The sequence below is a fragment of the Canis lupus genome, chromosome 6, assembly GCF_003254725.2.
Source record: "Canis lupus dingo isolate Sandy chromosome 6, ASM325472v2, whole genome shotgun sequence".
Taxonomy (NCBI): domain Eukaryota; kingdom Metazoa; phylum Chordata; class Mammalia; order Carnivora; family Canidae; genus Canis; species Canis lupus.
The window spans coordinates 67,245,010-67,264,989 of record NC_064248.1 but is presented as its reverse complement, the minus strand read 5'-3'; the positions used below and the strand labels follow the sequence as shown (position 1 = coordinate 67,264,989).

Genomic DNA, 19,980 nt, shown 5'->3' with positions numbered 1-19,980 from the left:
AAGGCTTTCACTTCTTAAACTGACACTCAGAATTCTTTATGATTTGTAATAAGTATGAGAACAAAAAAAGAGGATTAAACATTGATTCCCAATAAATTGAAAGGATTAGTGTTTTCTTTGGCCTAGAAACTTGCTGAGAAACTCAAGATAGACTGGCACATTTTAAAATGGTAATTGATATCTTAAAAACACAAAATGTTATAGGTTTAAAAATGAAGGCTTATAGATGAAAAAAATTGACAAAATAGCTCCTCTTTAATACCATCTTTCAAATAGCTGAATAAGTAATGCACATTTTTAAAATGTGAATTGCTGATGTAGTGACAATATAGTTTCTACTAAAATGAACTATTTATTTACTCTATTCAAGATAGAACTTGATTCGTTGCAAAGCATTTTGAGGCTTTCAGAATGAAAGACTGTGGCAGCTGTGAGAATTTTATCTATTTACAAATGCATAATTTAGAAAAAAATCACCTACATGTACAAGGGATTTTCTCCCCTTTTTTCCCAGTATTATTAAGTCATGGTAAATATAGGCTTGATTTAGAATTTCTTGGACTATCAAATCATAGTCCATTTTGTAAGTGACTTATTAATTAATGGATTCTTACAGTGAGGTCTGCTTAATAGGTGGGCATTACAGACTGGCTTTATTTACTTGTAGGCCAACAGTTGAGAAACTATCACAGTTTCTGGTTGATTTTGAACAAATCATTTACCATGTCTGAGCATCAAGTTTCTCTTCTGAAGAATAAGAATAACCATGTTTAATTTAAGGGATATTGCATGTGAAAACTCAATATAAAGAGCAAAGTGTTTATGGTAATACACATTATTATAATAAAGGAAGATACTTAGGAATATGTAAGATCATTGAGTAAGTTATTCATGAAATAAAGACAGAAGCTCTTCAGAGTAATGGCCCATCTGCCCTTGGCTTGCATGGTGATGGGTATCATTGAGAATTTAAAGGATATTTTTAGAGATTAAGGAGATGCGATTGTTTTTTGTTTGTGTGTGTGTATGTATGTGTATATTTTGGTTTAGAACCCCAAGGCCATGTCTAGACTATGTCAAGCACTCAGATGGAAATTGAAAAAATATATTTTTTCCCCTCCTACTTTGGTGCATTTTAAGGATTCCACAAATTTCAGTTGCTTCTTCAACTAGTGCCAGTCAACCATTTCAAGTGAATTTTTCACTCGGACTGGTTGATTTTCTGGCCCATTAAGACAGCTGATTCAATTCAACTGAGTTTATATAGCTTAATCCCCCATGCATGTTGATTGTCCTACCAAGTGGCAGCAGGCCACAGTCACAGGTAATCTTTCATGTAATTCTCTCATCTCCATTTGATATTTCCTTGCTTTTAACATGGGGGTGATATCGCTTTTGGGCCTGAAGTCCTTGGAATTGCATCATTAAGTGCTGAAAATGATAGCTAGGAAACCAACAAACAAACTTACTTTTTTGCTTTTCATAAAGGCATACCTCTGTTAATGGAGAGCTGGTTCAAGTTCTACTGCTAGGCTCTCTCTCTCAAGGAATTTAAGATATGGGGCCATGCTGCTTGCCTTTAAAGTGTTTTGGATTATTTTTAAAAATTATCTTTAAAAAATATGGAGTTTAAGAAGGCAATTAGGTCAAGAGACCTATATATGGATAAAGAAATTTAGTGAGTTGTTGTTTCTAGGAATGTCCAGAAGGAAAAATCTGATTAGGGAAAAACTATCTATAGGATATCTACCATCTTTGAATGATTTCTATAGGTCATGTTAAAGAGTTTGCATTTTATGCTAAGTGCAATAAGAAATCATAAGCAGGAGAGTTACATAATCTTAATTACATTTTAGAATATTACTCTATTGTATGAAGAATGATCTATAAAGAGACAAGAATGGAAATAGAAGATTAGTTAGCAAGCTTTGCACTGATCCTAGTGAGAGATGAGCCTTTTTTTAATTTCAAATTTTTTACTTAAATTCTAGCTAATTAACGTATAGTGTAATATTGTTTTCAGAAATAGAATTTAGTGATTCACTACTTACATATAACACCCAGTGGCTGAGAGGGTTTTGACAGGGACTAGGAGTAATGGAGAAGGTAAGCATACTTATACTCTACATATAGTTTGGAAGTAGAGCTGAAAGGTGATGTTAATAGATTTGTGTCAGGAGTTCAAGAACAAAGAATTATGGTTGGGTGGTCAGCTTTTTGAAATGTAGAGAAAAATCTAAATCAATAAGAGATGGAAAAGATCACAAGAAACATTTTTTGGGGATAGAAGAACCAAATGTTCTCTTTAGAACAAGCTAATTTTAGAAAAATTTATATTTGGGACAACCAAGTGGAGATTTTGGGTGCTAGTGGGATATATGAGTTTGCACTTCAAAGAAAAGTCTAGGCTTCAGTGAGAAATTTGCAAGTTAAATATGGTAAGCCATGCCTTTGGATAAAATTACAGAGGAGGGGAGGTAGTACGGTTGAATCAAATTCTCTCTATTTGAAGTAGTCAGAATAGTTTCTTTCTGTCTACTTGGATCCTGGCTGATAAAAATAATATATATAACACTCATTATTTATATATGTATATTCTACATATTATATATGTATAATCTTTATCATTTTATTATGTTGTTTAATATTTTTGTCTATACTTACAACAAATTACACTTCATGTAGAACAGTTGTCATTGTTAATGAAGAACAGTTTTACTACAATTTTTGTATAAATGTTGTTATCAAGTGTATTGGAATCAGGACTTACAAGCATATTTTTGTCCTCTCATTGGTTTTTAACATTATTCTTTCTTTCATTGCTGTGATTTTCATATTACTTATCATGTTTTGATGGTAATACGAGAGTTCTCCACTATTGCTTTAGACTTCTTAGCAATAAGCTCACACTTCTGAGCTTCTTTCTCTACGGAAACTTTTTTATTATTTCTTTTACCATCTAAGCTAGAACTTATTTTTTTGTCGTCCTCATAGCTTGTTCCTTCTGAATTTATAAAACTTTACTACCTTGATAATTTTACTTTTGCAGCATGTTCCCTGTAATCTGGTTCACATTCATCATAGCACTACTGCACGTAATGTCCACTTCACATTTATGGCTAGCTCAACCTTGTCCCTGTCTTCAGATTAACACTGCAACATATCTTCAAGTTTCTACACTTCAAGCATTTGTTCTAAGCTTGAGAAGCTTTGCTAAGAGAACTTTGACACAGGGATGTATTCTTTTGTTGTTCATAAATCTTTAAGAGTTTTTTTGTTTGTTTGTTTTTACCATGACTGTTTACCAAACATTAGAGGGTTGGTTTTACTATGAATGGTATAGTGAATAACCTCTTCCAGGGTAGAATTAGAACCTATTATTATAAACTACAGGATGACAGTTCCAACATAAGAACAAAAGTGTCCAAAAAAAAAAAATAGAACAAAAGTGTCCAAAGATAGAATGAACTGTCTCTACAAGTAATGAGTTTTGCGACCCTGCAGGATGGGGCGAGATCAGGAGAAGCAGTGTTTGACATACGTATTGTAGAGGAAAACCATCAGGGAACAGCCAGCATGATGATTAGGACCACAGTTTTGAGACACAGACAGAAGGACCAAGGGACTTATATTTAAGTCCAAGTTAAGAGATTTTATAGCTATGTGACCTTGATACTCAACATCTCTAAGCTTTAAATTTTTCCATTGAATAAAGAAGTTAATGACCTTTGTGGGTGTTGTGAAGCTTAAGTGAAATTCAGTGAGAGCTGTAAAATAATTATCACAATGACTACAACACATAGGTCTGAAAAAAGTAGCTATTATTATTATTAATAGATCAAAGTGGTCGATTTTATAGACCCCTTCCAATTATGAGGGCCTGTGATTACATAATTCCATTAGAACAGCAAGTTCCTCCAGACTCAAAATTATGTTTTAGGACATGGAAGCAGTAAATGCAGAGATTATTTAACCATTAGGTAAAAGAATTATGAGGGATGTTAATGATTCCTTCTGTGATTTATGTCAAGATGCAACTCTATCTCTATATGAATATCTATATTCAGGCTTAGTTATATGGATATAAGTACCCATTAACAGTTTTATAAATTAATGTGTAAAACCAAGGGGGAGGAAGAAAATTTTCATTATGTAATACCTTAGACTTATGAAATGTGCATAAGGTATTTGGAAATACAGGTTAAATTTACCTTTCTACGAAGTATACCAAAAAGCAGACAATAAAAATCAGTAGAGTTAACACTATTCAACTTACTTGTCTTAAACATAAGTCAATTCACTAAGAATGTAACAAATTCCATAGTCCTCATAACTACATTAGAGATGCATATCATCCTCATGTTTACAGATGAAGAAACTGAGATTTAAAAGGTTAAGCAAGTTTCCAATGTGAAAAGCTTTAACAAACGAATGTGTTCAAGTGAATCCAGGTTTCAGCTTTTAATGTCGAGCTTTTATACTTGAATACAAAAGAGTTGCTCCAAATTGGTAGAGTCTGTATTTTACAGATTAAAGGCTAATTTAAGGAAATGAAAAGTCATGATCATTTTACACTTTAAAAGTTACTGCTGTTTCTTCTAGCAAACCTCACAAAAGTTGAGGTGAACAAAAAGTGCAATGGGTGACCTAGTGTTGATTTGTCTGCCAACATCGCTCCCTTCCTGTGACAACTCCCCTCTACCACACACAGACTTTTTCACTCCCTCTTGTAAATGTTCTAGGTGAGCTATAGGATAAAGATGCTTGAGACGCACAGAAATGTCCAACCAAATACAAGTATCCCTGTAAACTGTCACTTTATTTCTTTTAATAAACTTTTCATGTGAGAATAGTTTTAGAGCCACAGACGGTTCCAGAGAGTGCTCATCTAGCTCAGACCCAGGTCCTCCTGTTATTATCTCACATCAATATGAGCAGGTCTCCTAACTAACAAACCAATAATAATAATCATTATAACTAAGTTTCATATGTTTTTTTTTTCAGATTTATTCACTTTTTGTGTAATGTCCTTTTCCTATTTCAGAATCCCATCCAGGATACCACATTAAATCTAATAGTCATATTGCCTTCACTCCTAGACTGTAACAGTTCATCATACTTTCTTTGTTTTTGATGACCTGGACCATGTTTTGAGGAATACAGGCAAAATATTTTGTAGAATGTTCCTCCCCTGGAGTCTGTTGGGTGTGTTTTTCCTGACTACACTGGGAGTAGGGAGGAAGGCCACAGAGTTTCAGTGGAAATACCAGTTTCATTGCATCACATTAAGGGCTCATGCTGCCAACATTGCATTATCTCTGTTGACGTTGACCAAATCCCTGGCTGAGGTAGCGTTTGTAAAGTTTCTTTGCTATAAAATTATTTTTTTTCCTTTTTTTCATAATGTGCTGTTTTCATAATATGCTTTCTGGAAGAAAGTCACTGTGCATCCCACACATAAGGGGTTCTGAAAGGAAGATTTGCCTATTCTCGCCAATACCTCTTGAGTTTTAATAGGCAAATTTTACAAAAGGCACATATTTTTCAATACCACTGTTTTGTCCCATGAATGTATGGTGATAGTTATACACCCGAATGTTACATTTTAAACAAAAGGATGGGCAAAACTAAGTCTCAAATTACCTTATCGATATAATTGGCAGAAGGTTCTATTTGCTCGGACATGTTATAAAAACTTTTCAAGGCCACAGTGTCATGCTCTGTGAGCTCTTCTGTCAATGTGTGCTTTTCTGGAACACATTTCCATAATGCCTTTAATGTTTGGCTCTTGATGCTACCTGGTTCTGAACAGATAATTCAGATTTGGAAATGGTTGGAGAAAGTAGTGGAGAATAAAACAAAATGTATGAGGAAAGCCATTATAATGGAAAAGAAGATATCACAGTATAAAAGTCAACAATTTGTTAACAGTCATATTATTTTTTGGTAATCAGTAAGTGGTTGTTTGAAGCACTTCATTTTCCAATATGATTATTTATTTACATATATAGGTATTTTATGACACATTTCTTTCATATTTAGATTTGTGATTGACATAAACATTTTTTTTTTGTGGTACATAAACATTTTTTAAAAGGAAACTGGCTTCCCATTAGCATATTTTCACAGAACATTTGAATTTCAGGAATGGATCACCAAAGTATGTATTGAGTATAATAGCCATGTGTAAACAGAACTCTGGTAAATACTAATGGAGCTATTTCCAAAATTCCTTGTGACACCTGTGATAAATACTGGTCTCTCACCCTGGACATGCTGATTTTTAAAGTCAACCTGGGTCCAGGATTCTCCAGACAAATACAAGTCAAGTTTAGAAAACCTTGGTAATTACCTCCAAACTGGCCCCGAGGTCAATACCAGACAAAGGGCCTAAGAAATATACATCCTCCACCAACATTTTTCAGCAGAAGTATGTCAATAAAGGTAGTTTGGGGAGTTGAACAATGAACTTCTAAAACATGGCCATTAATATTGTCTTAATTAACATGTTTGATTTTTAGTGGTTTCTAAAATGTGAATTATCTGTTCAGAACCAGGTAAATTAAGTGTTATAAGAAAATAACCGTAGTATTAAGACTTTCATTGTATGAATCAGTCTACTGATACATGCAGTTCTTCAAAACCTGCAACACCTGATTTCCAGTGTTTCTCAGACTATTTTCCCTGACCCAAATGCCCTTTTCCGTCTCTTGATGAAAAATTCTTTTAGCTCTTGTCTCAAAAATTATTTTCTCTCTCAAGTAGATTGGACTAGACCATTTATTATGTCCAAACTCGGTAAACATTTTATCACTGGTCCTGTACTATAGACTTGCACCTGTTTTAAATGCTTTGCTTATAGTCCACTTTATGATACATAAGGACTTTGTTTTATGTATTTAGTAACTTCTGTACTTCCTGGAACAAAGTATATGCTTAATACAGATTTATTAAATGAATGCACTATAACAATAATGTTGATATAATTTTTACTTTTATATTCATTTAGTTTCAATACCACTGTTTTGTCCCATGAATGTATGGTGATTGGAAATTTTTGCCATCATCTTTATAGTTCGGTGGGCAATACCTACATCAGCAATTTTATTCCTGATTATATATTACATGACTACACAGTTACTTTTAAAAACATAAATTCATATGGTAAGACACCTAAAATATTTTACTTTAAAAATAAATGTGACAACCAATTGTTACATTATTTTTCCAGTCATTTATGAATTACATTATTAAACTGAGAAAAACAAATCTCCCCTGTGCCTCTGAGATAACTTCTCTAAACTGTGGAGCAAAAGGAGTGATATATGCTGTGACATCTGAACCTGGTATAGTTAGTATGACTGCAAAATGTTATTCATAGTCATATAAATATCTAATCCCTGTGAATCTTGCCAAGCTATTTGCCTCAATGATTTACTTCAATAGTGAATTACAGATTGATTCTGAGTCATATTAAAGGTATTTCTGTTAAAATGTAGATTTTAGCTCCCCCAATGTCATCTTATCCTCATATTTTAGTACTTATTGAAAAGAAATGTTCCAAAGATTTTTGCTGAACCACTCATTATTTTTTGAGGCTATTAAATCTGTGTCTTGCTGCTATTGTATTTCTAAACAAATACACAATCTATTTGTCCACTTTTAATTTAACAATTGAACACATTGTCAGTTGTTCCTTCGTGTTTTCTGTCAAAGTACCTGAAATAAATATAGCTAAGTATGAGACTTCCATTGATTCATGTGATTTCATGTTAATAGTTTTCATATTATTCCACATGCTCCAATTAATACCTACAAGTGTTCTATTGGCTACTTTAAATGCTCTTGCACATTGAGCAGCTTTCTCATTGAACTATCCATAATGACTTCTAAATGCTTTCCCTAAGAGGTTCAGGCTAATTCACAACCCATCAGTGTGCATGGAAAGTTTAAATTATGTTCCCCAATATGCATTACCTTGCACTTATCTGCACTATATTTAATCTGTTTTCATGTTGCCCAATCACCCAGTTTAATTAGATCCTTCTGGATTTCCTCATAATCCCGCATGTTTTTTCACTACTCTAAATAATTTGTGGTGATCAGCAGAAATTTAACACCTCACTGTCTACTACATCCTTCAGATCCCTCATAGGCTCTAACTGCCCTTTGCCTACCATCAGCATCTGGAGCACCCTGCTATGAAGTTGTTTCCTCTGGAGAAATATACACTCTTCATTTCAAAGAGCTTAATCCACATTTATCCATAAGAAAATTCTACCTGTTTTATGTGAGCTGTCAATACATTTTTAGTGAATTTCAAATGTGAAAGGTCTTTCCACAAGTATATATTGAATTTTTTTATCCCTTCAGAATATTGGGTAAGTGCTGCATTGGGAGAAGATACAGAATTAATAGAAGGGTAAATGAGTGCTAAGATTTCTTCTAAATGTCAGAATATCACATGTTTACAGCACTGCTGGAAAGAGATGAGAAAATTAAGACTCATTGAGTACCTAGCAGAGGCTGCTTCCATGCATACTTGGCATTGCCCTCTGCATTTCATGTGAACGAACTCAAACATTGAAGACATTTTAATTAAACGTGATTTCCTAGAGGGAAACTGAAGTTCAGAGATGCTGATTCGCATGTAGCAGAAATAGTCATAAGCCTTCCCCTTGGACCATAAGGTCTCCCAGGGGGTTTCTAATATAGTCACTAAATTAATTTATCCCTTGTTTTCTCTTATTTTCTTTAACTCTTTTAGAGAAGTTTTATAGATTTCTTAAATAGTAGCAAAATTAGTGTCTTCAGTCATTTTATGACTTGTCCTGTGGGGTTATACTGGGCTTCTCTGGATATTTATTTTTATAAAATGTTTGCTGATGAATTTATATTTTTATAAATTGTCTATCACATCATTCACTATGTTACACAGATATTATGTTTATGAAAGGAATCTTCTTTTAAATTTAATAATAACTGGTATTTATATATTATATTGTCAGTTAAGACACTTGGGGTAAAAGATGAACTCAAATTGGCTAATGATAGAAACATGTTTGCTGGTTTATTCGAATAAAAAGGAAAGTTTGATGCACGGGAAGGATTGACTCAAATGACATCACAAGAACCCATCTCCCTCCATCTTTTGACAAAGCTCTCTCCCACACTTGTTTTACATCCAGGTGCTACATGAAAGCAAACTGGCTGGGGGTTGCTCCAAGTATGTGCACCAGGGTTAAGCCTGGTGGCAGGAACTGGAAATCTTTTCTTTCAACAACCTAAACAAAAGAGTCATTGTAACTATTTTCTCCGGTTGGGTCATGCCCCCACCCCTCAACTCCCCCAGGTTTCTTGAGATATAATTGCCATACAACACTGTGTAGGTTTAAGATGTACAATCTGATGATCTGACACATATACATATTGTGAAACTATTGCCACAATAAGGTCAAGTTAATATATTCAACACCTCATATGGTTACCATTTGTGTGTGTGTGTGTGTGTGTGTGTGTGTGCATGCACACAGTGAGAACATTTAAAATCTACTCTTTTAAAACCTTTCAGGTATGCAATACAGTAGTATTAGCTATAATCATCTGTCATCTAAGCAGGCCAAAATATAATGGCTTTGAATGTTGCAATTAAAATCAACTATAACACAAGAACACAGACCAAAAGGGGAGAAAATGGGCATGTTTGTTTTGAGCTATTATCTGCCATATTCGGGGACCGACCTGAATTGCTACCATCAGTGGCCCTGATAAGTGTAGGAATATTGTAATAAATATATCTCCTTAATATAGCTATACTTTGTCAGGTTTTCCCAGTATCACTTGCAGAACTCTTATAGTCTACAAATTCTCCCAACCTGTAGTTTTCCCTCTGCACTCCAAATCTTCATAAGCATTATCACTCAGCTAAAACATTCCCAGAACACTGTACCTAAATAAACTTTCATATATGGAAGATGTCCAGCCAGGTCAGATGATCCAGCGACTTAAAAACATTTAAGGTAGGTTGTATTCACATAATTCAAGTAAGAGATTGAGTCTCCGCATTGATAAATTATTAGATTTAGTCCCAGAGATTGTATATCCTGGAGCCTAGACTAGAACAGAGTTCTTAACCCAAACCCTGTATTTTTTCCACTAACATTTTGCTTTATCCATCCCATATCCGTGTTAGCTTTTATTCTCCCATTTAGAGCAGACACTGGTCCCCCTTCTTTCTAATTACCAAGTCTGTCATAGATCAATTAACATAATTGTCCATGCCCCAGCCATGTGTCTACCACAATATTTAACCACTATTTTATTATTGAATATAAGGTAATGTCCCATTTCCTGTTCATACAAATAACATAGCCATGAAAGTCTTTGTCCATAAATCTTTGCTCCCATCACCTTAGGAAAAATTACTTTAGGGGGACTTGCTAGTTTAAAGAGTATGAACATTTTAAAGGTTTTTGAAACATAATGCCAAATTGCTTTTCAGGAAGGTTGTATCAATTTATGTTCCTGCCAGAAGGGAACCAACACTGCAGTTTTAATTTGCTTTGGGGTGGGGTTGGGACTGGGAATTAATAGTATCACATTTTTACAGCACTCGAGGGGATTTTCCTCCCTCACTTCCGCATTGCTTTCATGACTACATGGTTTTCTATGATAAGGAAAGTAACAAATCAGGTGCTTCTAATGCAAAACAACAAAGAATTTTTCTGGGTCCCTCACAGATTGGCTAAAGGAAAGAATAGAAAAAAAAGGCAAGATCAGAGTAGATGGAGGCGAAATTGAAAAATGGGATTGTTATTTAACTGAATGTTATTATAAGCTTCTTTCTAATTTTGCCCACAAGCCATCCTCTTCATTGAACAAAATGTGCATGAGAGATTCCATCAAAGTAGATTGTACATTTGCTCAGACTGGGCATGGGCCTATACTGTTCACTGCCACTGAGCTGGCTTTCTGTATCAGTGCAAGTCATAAAGAACATGAAAGAAAGTAGCTTCAGCTAAAAATATTCCCTCAGCTCTGGGAGTACTGCGCATGCCATCTGAGATGCATTAGTTTAGCTTAAAAAGCCGAGTTCCTGGAATGCCCTACATATTTATTTTAATGCAGCTAGGATGACCCTCACAATAAGCTCATGTTTCTGAAAGTGTTGTCTCTGGACCACCAGAGTTCTCATCAACTAGGGTGATTGGTTGCAAATTCCTGGACACTACTGGGAACTTACTGAAACAGAATCTCTGGGTATGCAGCTCAAGAATCTGAATTTTTAATAAGTGATGCGTCTCAGACTTCAGTGTGCATACACACCACTTTGATATCTTGATAGATATAGATTATGACTAGTTTTTCTGTGGAGGGGTCCAAAGATTCAGCATTTCTTCTTATTTTCTTTTTTTAAGATTTTATTTATTTATTCAAGAGAGACATGTAGCAAGAGAGAGCACAAGTGAGGAGGAGAGGGAGAAGACGGTGGCTCCCTGCTCAGCCGTGGGCCTCATCCCAGGACCCTGGGCCCATGATCTGAGCTGAAGGCAGATGTTTAGCCAATTGAGCCACCCAGCAACCCAGATTCAGTATTTCTAAATAGACTTCTAGATGGGGCTAATGTTCCCGTGCCATGGATCACACACTGAGTAGCAAATTACAGGAGTTTGAGAACTATAGGTCGATCCTTCACCTATTTTCAACTTCACATTATTTGATAAGCCAATTAGGAGGAACGGAGTTAAAAATGGGTGATACTATAAGTTAAACTTGAGTAGACATGCCACCAGCAAGATATCAATAAAGCATCTAACTCTGGTTGTCAAGACTTCCAGAATCTGTATAAACTAGGGAGGAAGGAAAGCATTAGGACATTTTGGCCAGTTTTATAATTTAGGTCAGGTACTGAAATCCATAAAAATTACTTGAGATCATTTTTATACCAGTTCTTCATCTTCCACATCTGACGTTATGACATATCTCAGTTTTACTTACATTTTCTTCTTGATGTGGACATTTTGCCATTTATGATTCTTCTTCTCTTGTTGTAGTAAAATCTAATTAGTGCTATGAAGCAAATTCTAGGCCTATTTATGGATGTTACTTTGGATCTTATTTTTTTTTAAGTTTTTTTTTTTAAGTTTTTTTTTACTTATTTATGATAGTCACACACACAGAGAGAGAGAGAGAGAGAGAGAGAGAGGCAGAGACATAGGCAGAGAGAGAAGCAGGCTTCATGCACTGGGAGCCTGACATGGGATTCGATTCCTGGTCTCCAGGATCTCGCCCGGGGCTGAAGGCTGTGCCACCCAGGGATCCCACTTTTTTTTTAAGTTTTTTTTTTTTATCTTATTTTTAATAGAATTGAGGTAGCTTAACTAGAGCCTTCGTTTCTCACAAGAGAATGGTTATCCTACCTCAAACTGTACTGATGAATGCAGTATATCACTATATGGTCAAATGTCAGATGGGCTATGTGATCTCCTGTTACTTAAATGAAGTACGATCTCGAAATCACTGTAACTCATTTTTTAAAAAATAGCTGAGAGAAACAAGATCTTTGGTGTATTTTATGAAGGATATGTTACCCATCCATTCCTCTAGTGAGAAAGCCCTAAATGTATCTAAGGAATTCTTGATGTTCTGAATAAAATGGGTTTTGAACAGAAACATGTAGGAAGTCTGTGCATATATATTCCATAGCTTCTCCAAAAGAGCTAGGCACTGAAGGGGAGCAGGGTATAACCACCCAAGCTATGTCTCTTTGGCATAAGCATTATTTTAGGCTGATTTTAAAGAAACATCTGGCATAGGAAATGATCTAAAAACTGAGAAGTTACCCTTTTGTAAGAGACATTTACATGTATAGGGAAATGTACAATCTCCATCTGTTAGACTGTCTCCTTCTCTGTAGCAGGAAGAGAAAAATGACTCTAAATTTCTAAAACTCTTACTGGTGGAGAGGGCAATGACCTAAATCTGCACAACAACCTTGCCTTTATTTACTGTGCTTTTCCTACTAACCTTCATAACTGACTCCTCACCTCCAATATTTTCTTTTGTTTTTAGCTGAAGATGTTATTTAAGCTGACAGCTTGGAATGTTTTGGGCAGTTATTCGGTTTTCCTAACCATCTCTCATATACAGGTGGTACACATGCTATTAAACTTCTGTTTGTCTCCTATTAATCTTTTTTTTATTATTATTACAGATGTATCTCAGCGAAGAACCTAGAAGGGTAGAGGGAAAATTATGTTATCTCTCCAACAGCATGTTAGCACACTAAAGGCACTGAGAAGTTAGCAATCAGCAAGATAAAGAAATTATTTCTAGGTACTATAAATATTATTCCAGGCATTGAAAAAAATATTTGGTTTAAAGTCAAATCATTCCAAATCTGGGTACTTGTTTTTAATCATCTTAGGGACTAGCTAACGATTCCTAACAATTAACCAGGCCATGCCTAAATGCTTTATTGCATTATTTCATTTACTTTTCCCCAGTAAGACTAGAAAGTACAGTTCCCTTTCTCATTTTATAGATAAAAAATGGAATCTTAAGAATCTCAGGCATTAAAAAATGCATCTGTGAAATAAAATGTATTACTGTCATTTGTTTTTATTACCTTGTTTATTTGGGTGCCGTCAGACTATTTTGTGTTGCTATATATTTTTTAAATAGTCTATGAATAAAGTATCCCATGTCTCTCTACCCACTATAGGGGCCAAGGGCAGGATGTCCCAAGATGGGCCACTTTGGTATGAAGATTATTTTGAGTAAAAAAAAAAAAAAAAAATCAAAACTTGGCAGACTCAGGAAATGTTCTTTATCCATTTCCCTCAACTGACATAAAACAATTCAGATAGAGAACGTGCTTCAGGAAGAGAGCTAGCACCATGGATATATTATGATATAAACTAGGTATGGTAGGGATGCCGGAGTGGCTTAGTGGTTGAGCATCTGCCTTTGGCTCAGGTCATGATCCCAGGGTCCTGGGTTCAAATCCTGCATTGGGCTCCCTTCGAGGAGCCTGCTTCTCCTTCTGCCTGTGTCTCTCATAAATTGAACACCAATAAAAAATAAATTAAAAAAAATTGGTATGTAGACAGAGAGTAACCTAGTAAGGTCTAGCAGGGATTATCAAAGATCTCTGTCTCAGTGTTTCCCAGAGGCTCAGCAAATCTTTATTTACCAAACATTTACTGTTTTCCATGTTCTTGTGAATTATATTCCTTCCCTTTGAAGTCCCAGCCCCCTACCTCCCTCTCTTTAGTTCAGAATCACATCTATACCTCATGTTGCCTGTCTTTGGAATTTCTGTGTCTGTATGGATTCCCTGTACATATGCCATTAAATATGATTTTCTCCTGTTGGTCTTTCTGATGTAAATTTGATTCTTAACTCTGACTAGAAAGATCTTGAAGGGCATAGGGATATTTGTTTCCTGATACCACCTTCCAGGAGGAGGCATTAAACAAATCAATTCTGACTTCAGTATCAGTAAGAAGCATGCTATTCCTGAATAACTATTTTTATTTGATCTTATGGAAACTAATGGCTATACATTGATTATGTTTCCATTTTCCATGTTGGCTCTAGAAGAATTAGAGCTAGCAAGTGAAAAGTACTGCATATGCTGTTCTAAAAATACTCTTGGAATCCCCAGTCTTTTTGCATTGTCAGGACTCTAGTGAATAGAGAAAAATGGAATACTTTCACTTGCATAAACCTGTAGTCACCAAATCATAGCTAAAGGAGTAAAGGCTGCCTGAAAGGCTTTTGGATTCATAGATTTTAGAATTGTAGTAGCCATAATTTTTTTGCCTGAATACTTTATTTCAGAAATGAAGAAAATGGATTATTTATTTTATTTTACATAAATAAAGTACAGCAACATCACAGCAAAATCAAGTCTGTTCAGATATCTTTTCACTAAACATTATTATTTATTTGTCTGCTCTTGGATGATAATGTACAACCTCACAAATATTGTTTATTTTTCAGGAAATATGATATGTTATGGATTGATAGTAAAACTCAGATACAACAGAGTCCCTGCTCTAAAGGAATTTATAGCTTATTGGTGGATATACCCAAATAAATCAACAACAATGTGTAGTAGGAAGCAGGTGAAAAATGTAGTACCTTAATTGTTATCACAATTCCTTTCAGGTAACTCTGGGATTTTCTTGTTTTGTTTTGTCTTCCAGAAAAGTAAGTAAGCTTCATGAGGTAGAAGATGAGATAAAAACACAACAGAAGAGACATCATTTGCTCTTCATTAGAAATAAATATGAATGTGGGAGGTAAGAAGAAAAGAGAAGTGAAGAGATGAGAAGAGAAATAGAAACATGACTAGACTTTATTAAGTATGGAAAAGTCTGAGAGATTTTTGAGGAAACCAAGTTTGAACAATGACCTGAACTTCTTTCTTTTGCTTAACTATAAATCCCTCTGTGCCAGTTAAGACTCCTTTAAAGATTTTATTTGTTTATTTGAAAGAGACTGAGGAGGAGCAGAGGCAGAAGAGAGGAAGCAGACTCTGCTGAGCAGGGAGCCAGATGAAGGGCTTGATCCCGTGGGGCTTGATCCCAGGCTTGACCCCAGGACCTGAGATCATGACCTGAGCCGAAGGCAGAGGCTTAACTGACTGAGCCACCCAGGTGTCCGCACTTCCTTCCTTCTTTCTCAATCAGTGGTGTTCCTTCCTTTTGTCTTTGTTTTTGTTGTTTGCTTTTCTGTTTTTTTCCCATTCTGTTGTGGTGACAAGATATGTGTAGCAGTAAGAGCCTAGGTGTCTCAGAATCAGATCTAGTGCAAAAGAAGAACCCATTCCTTATAGTTCCCAGCATGAAAAACTGACATGAATGGTGCCATTTTAAAACTGAGCCAGGGTGGCCACTGCAGAGAAACTGGGACCAAATCTTTGGACTGGACAAAATGACAATTGTTCTCAGCAATTACTTGAGAAGTAAACAGGGCACTCAGACCCTAAGACTGAAGGTTGTGGAGGTTTTGAAGAGAGAGTCGGTAGTCAATGGAGGTATAAGCCAAAATAGTTTAGGTTCCTAAAGTCCTATTTTTTTCTCTCTTCTTAATACATGTAATAGTGGCTCCACCCATTCTTTTTTCCTTAGAAAAAACCATGATTCCACATTACAAGCCAGACACTTCAAGTTTCCACCTGAATCTGTGCTTCCTGAATTGTGATTTTAGGTTTACAGTGACAACAGTATAGAAAATTCCTATATACCCCAATACCCAGTTTCCTATATCATTAACATCCTACATTAGTATGATACAATAAAGAATTTACTACTCTCCCAATAAAAATTTTGAATTATGACTCATCTTTTCTACTATAGAACTTTATGAAAGTTCATTTAAATAAATAAAATTATTTAGAAGCATGCTTCGTTGGTAAGAATATGCAGGAATGATATTGACAAATGTTTAATTATATCCTAAATCCTTCTGTAGTTTAAGAATGTTATTTTTAATTAGCAATTTCCAGACATGACTAGGTGGTGAGAATCTATATCACAACGCCAGTTGTACTTGGATCATGTTAAAAGTGATTTCCAACACTGGTGATCTCAGCTTAAACTTTCATCTGTTTCCTTCAGTGCCATTCAATGCAAAAGTCACCACAATGTGGTTGCACCAAAGAGAAAGGTTCAACCACTAACACTACTCAAATGTCTGCCAACCTTACCTAACAAGTTAGTGGATTTTTTTTTTTTTCTCTTTTACCCTTCTGGTGTAGGACTAAGTGTGGCTTCTGATTACCCATATTGGGAGAAGTTCTAATCTCCTTCCGGCCAGAGTTTTTACATATTCTTCTCTTTGAATTGCTTCTCTCAGCTCCTAAACTTTGTTCATCTTATTAACTTTTATTAAAAAAAAAAAAAACAATGCAATATATTTAAAGAAACCTTCCCCATCTCTTTAAAAACATTAGCTTTTCTAATTTACAATCTTATTGCACATTGCTTCCTTTCATCTTTTTCTCACAGTATAAATTTACTTTTGTGATTTATTGATAAATACTGTCACCACAGTAGATTGTGAATTCAGAGCATGCAGAGAATGTGTCTGTTTTTCATCATTATCGTATCCACATTAAATAGTACAGGACCTGACAATAAATATTTGCTGAACGAATGAGCTCCTAGATGAATGGTTAAAATGAGACCCTAATGACTATCCAGGTGGAGATTAGAAACACTTACCAATCACATGCACTGTAACTAGTATGTAGTAGACTCTCCATAATTGTGTACTGCTGGATAGATTTGACTATCTACCAATATTTGCTCTAATATTCTCTTGGCATCTGATTACACTTTTAATTGGATGGTGTTTTTTTCTTTATGTTTTTCCATGAATATAATCATCACCTCACCAAGAAGTCTGACAAAGACATATGATTTTCTGGTACTCCAAACTAAGTGCAAATTGAGATTTATTGGATTAAATTAAAAGATAATGTTTGTGCTTTTGTTTCTCTCCGTGTCTCCTTCTCTCCCCCTCTCACCACCCACTTTCCCTTTTTCTTTGTAAATAGAAATATTTTTGCATTTGACTCTTATGAAGAAGATATGGGCCTTATGAAAAGTTTAAGACTAGTGTCATTCTTTCAACCTGGCTTTTGTTCTTATTTTCTTGATACTCTAAAACAGGTAAAGTTCAATTAAGAAAGTACTTTAAATCTGGATTCTATCTGCTTTTAGAACTCTTCAGATTAAAATAATTGAATAGATGCAAAAAAGTGTATTTCAAAGTCCTGTTTTGATCAAAAGTCAACATTTTACACTTTTATAGGCAGTTTAGTACAAGAACCAGAGTTTTTTTAAACCTGATTCTCTGATGCATAAAAATTTGGGTTTAATATTCATTCATCTTAACACTAAAATATAATCAAATAAACATCATTCATTTTTACCACAAACTTTAAATAATACAAAGTATAATCATCAGATATTTTCATAGCCATAGTGAAAGTTCTGACAGTTTTGCAAGCAAAATATAATGTTTCACATAAATTATATTACTGCTTATGCTTTATTTGAAATATTCATAATATTCATTTTGTAAATACAATATGCAGTACAAGAAAATGACAATATTGTAATTGAACTTCTATAAAAATCTTGCCTCTGAAAATTTTAGATGAAATCAATCTTGCTTGAATTTTACTGGGGGTTAGAAAGACTAATTTACTCATCTTCTTTCTTATTCTGGGAAGTGTATTGTGTAAAAGATTACTGTCACTTCTTGATTTCACTTTAATCAATAACCCGGGTAAAAGTATATAGCATGATTATAAACAAACATTCTTTACCTTTTACAGACCTCATCGTACTATTAGTAAACCCACACAAATGTATATATTCCAACATTATTAGATTGTTATATAATTGCATATGAAACAAATGAAGAGTTTATAACATAGACATTGTAGAAAATATTACAACATTTTCCCAAAACTGATATAAGCTTTAATTTTGAGGAATATATTATTAATACATAATATATTTTCATCATTAATAATACCATAAAATAAATGAAATATAATCATAAGGTTTCCTTTATAAGAAATAGGATGATATAAATTTGGGACTAGAAATGATCTATGAAAAATGTGATTAGAATGTGCTAGGTCATTGAGAAAGAAACAAATTAAATATTATTTTCAGTATTTTTTTCACTTGACATTAGTCACTAATTTTGGTCCAGAAACAACTTCCATATGATAAGTCTCCAAAAATAATCCCAATATGTTTGGCACATATTATTTTTTCTTGATTCAACTGGTTGGGCAATACTAACAGTGCAATGCTCTTTAACTTATCTGCATTTTTTCTAAAGGAAATATCTTGAAAAACACCAAACAAGCTGTATTTTTAGAAATTAAAGCCAATTTATATTATTAGATGTATTTCTTAGAAAGTTGTCAAATTATTAAGATTAATGATATTCTGGAATTTCATACTTTTTGTCAAGCGTCATAACTAAAATGTCAAGATGATCAAAGTATTCTCTTCCTAAACATTTAAATGATCTTCCCAAAATAAATGGAAATTTTAAGTACACCTATTTAGCTAGGAAGAATATGATATGTATGCAGGACTTGAAATACACAGAGAATATGCATTACCTAGACTTCTGAAAGTGATCATTTGTTATTTCATAATATATATGAGAAAGATTTATTGCAGTTCAAAACACAAAGAATCTGAGGTCACGCCATATGAAATAATAAGACAATCATTTTCAACATGATTTGATATTATCTACACTCTTTGAGATCAATCAGTTTTTACCTTCACAGAATGAAGTTTATCATCTGGCCTAATCAACTTGCCTTTTACATGAAAGTAAAATAGAAGGTATTTGGAGTATGTGATGACAAATAATCTATGGATGACTACAGATCTAGATTTTAAACCACCCTTTGTTTGTTTATTAACATTTGCAGCTGTTACAGAAAGGTTGGGGAGCATTCACAAGCTGGATTCTGAATATGCCCATGCTCCAGATACTTAATACAAAGATACAAGGGTTTCTTTTTTATGCTTTGTAATAAATCAAACCCATGGCAAGAATTGTCTTGTGGCCAATAGGGAAGAGGTGCCTCACTACACGTAGGTCAGGGAGATAAGACCTCATGATACTCAGTAAAAAGAAAGAATGGATCTTGCGATCATAACATAGTAAACTTGATAAGAGGTATTCAAAAGAAGTACGGAGAACCTATATTGATGAATATCAATATATGTCTTAATGAAAGACATTAAGGCTTCTACCAAAATGCTAATGTTTTATTATTTAATTGATAATGTAGATTTTCTTTCTCTGATTACTGACACATAGAATAGATATAAGAGTTGATTTCTCCATCATTTATTTATCTTCATTCTCATTAACAGAGAACTTTAAATAGCCAAAGAATACAATTATCTAGAATGTTATTTA

General features: G+C 34.3%; 2 long non-coding RNA genes across 8 annotated transcripts in view; one reads left to right on the top strand and one right to left on the bottom strand.

Annotated features, from left to right (window-relative positions):
- The window catches only part of LOC112641006 (uncharacterized), an 87,284-nt gene that overhangs the window by 23,084 nt on the left and 44,220 nt on the right, over nucleotides 1-19,980 (top strand). For 6 of the 7 annotated variants that reach the window (XR_007411571.1, XR_007411573.1, XR_007411570.1 and 3 more), the window contains exons 2-3: nucleotides 13,214-13,335; nucleotides 15,213-15,308. The exons of the other annotated variant lie outside the window; for it this stretch is intronic. This is a non-coding gene — a long non-coding RNA (uncharacterized LOC112641006). The remainder of the gene's footprint in view (nucleotides 1-13,213; nucleotides 13,336-15,212; nucleotides 15,309-19,980) is intronic. 7 annotated transcript variants of the gene reach the window in all.
- The window catches only part of LOC112641008 (uncharacterized), an 85,290-nt gene that overhangs the window by 46,431 nt on the left and 18,879 nt on the right, over nucleotides 1-19,980 (bottom strand). The gene's annotated exons all lie outside the window — the stretch shown is intronic.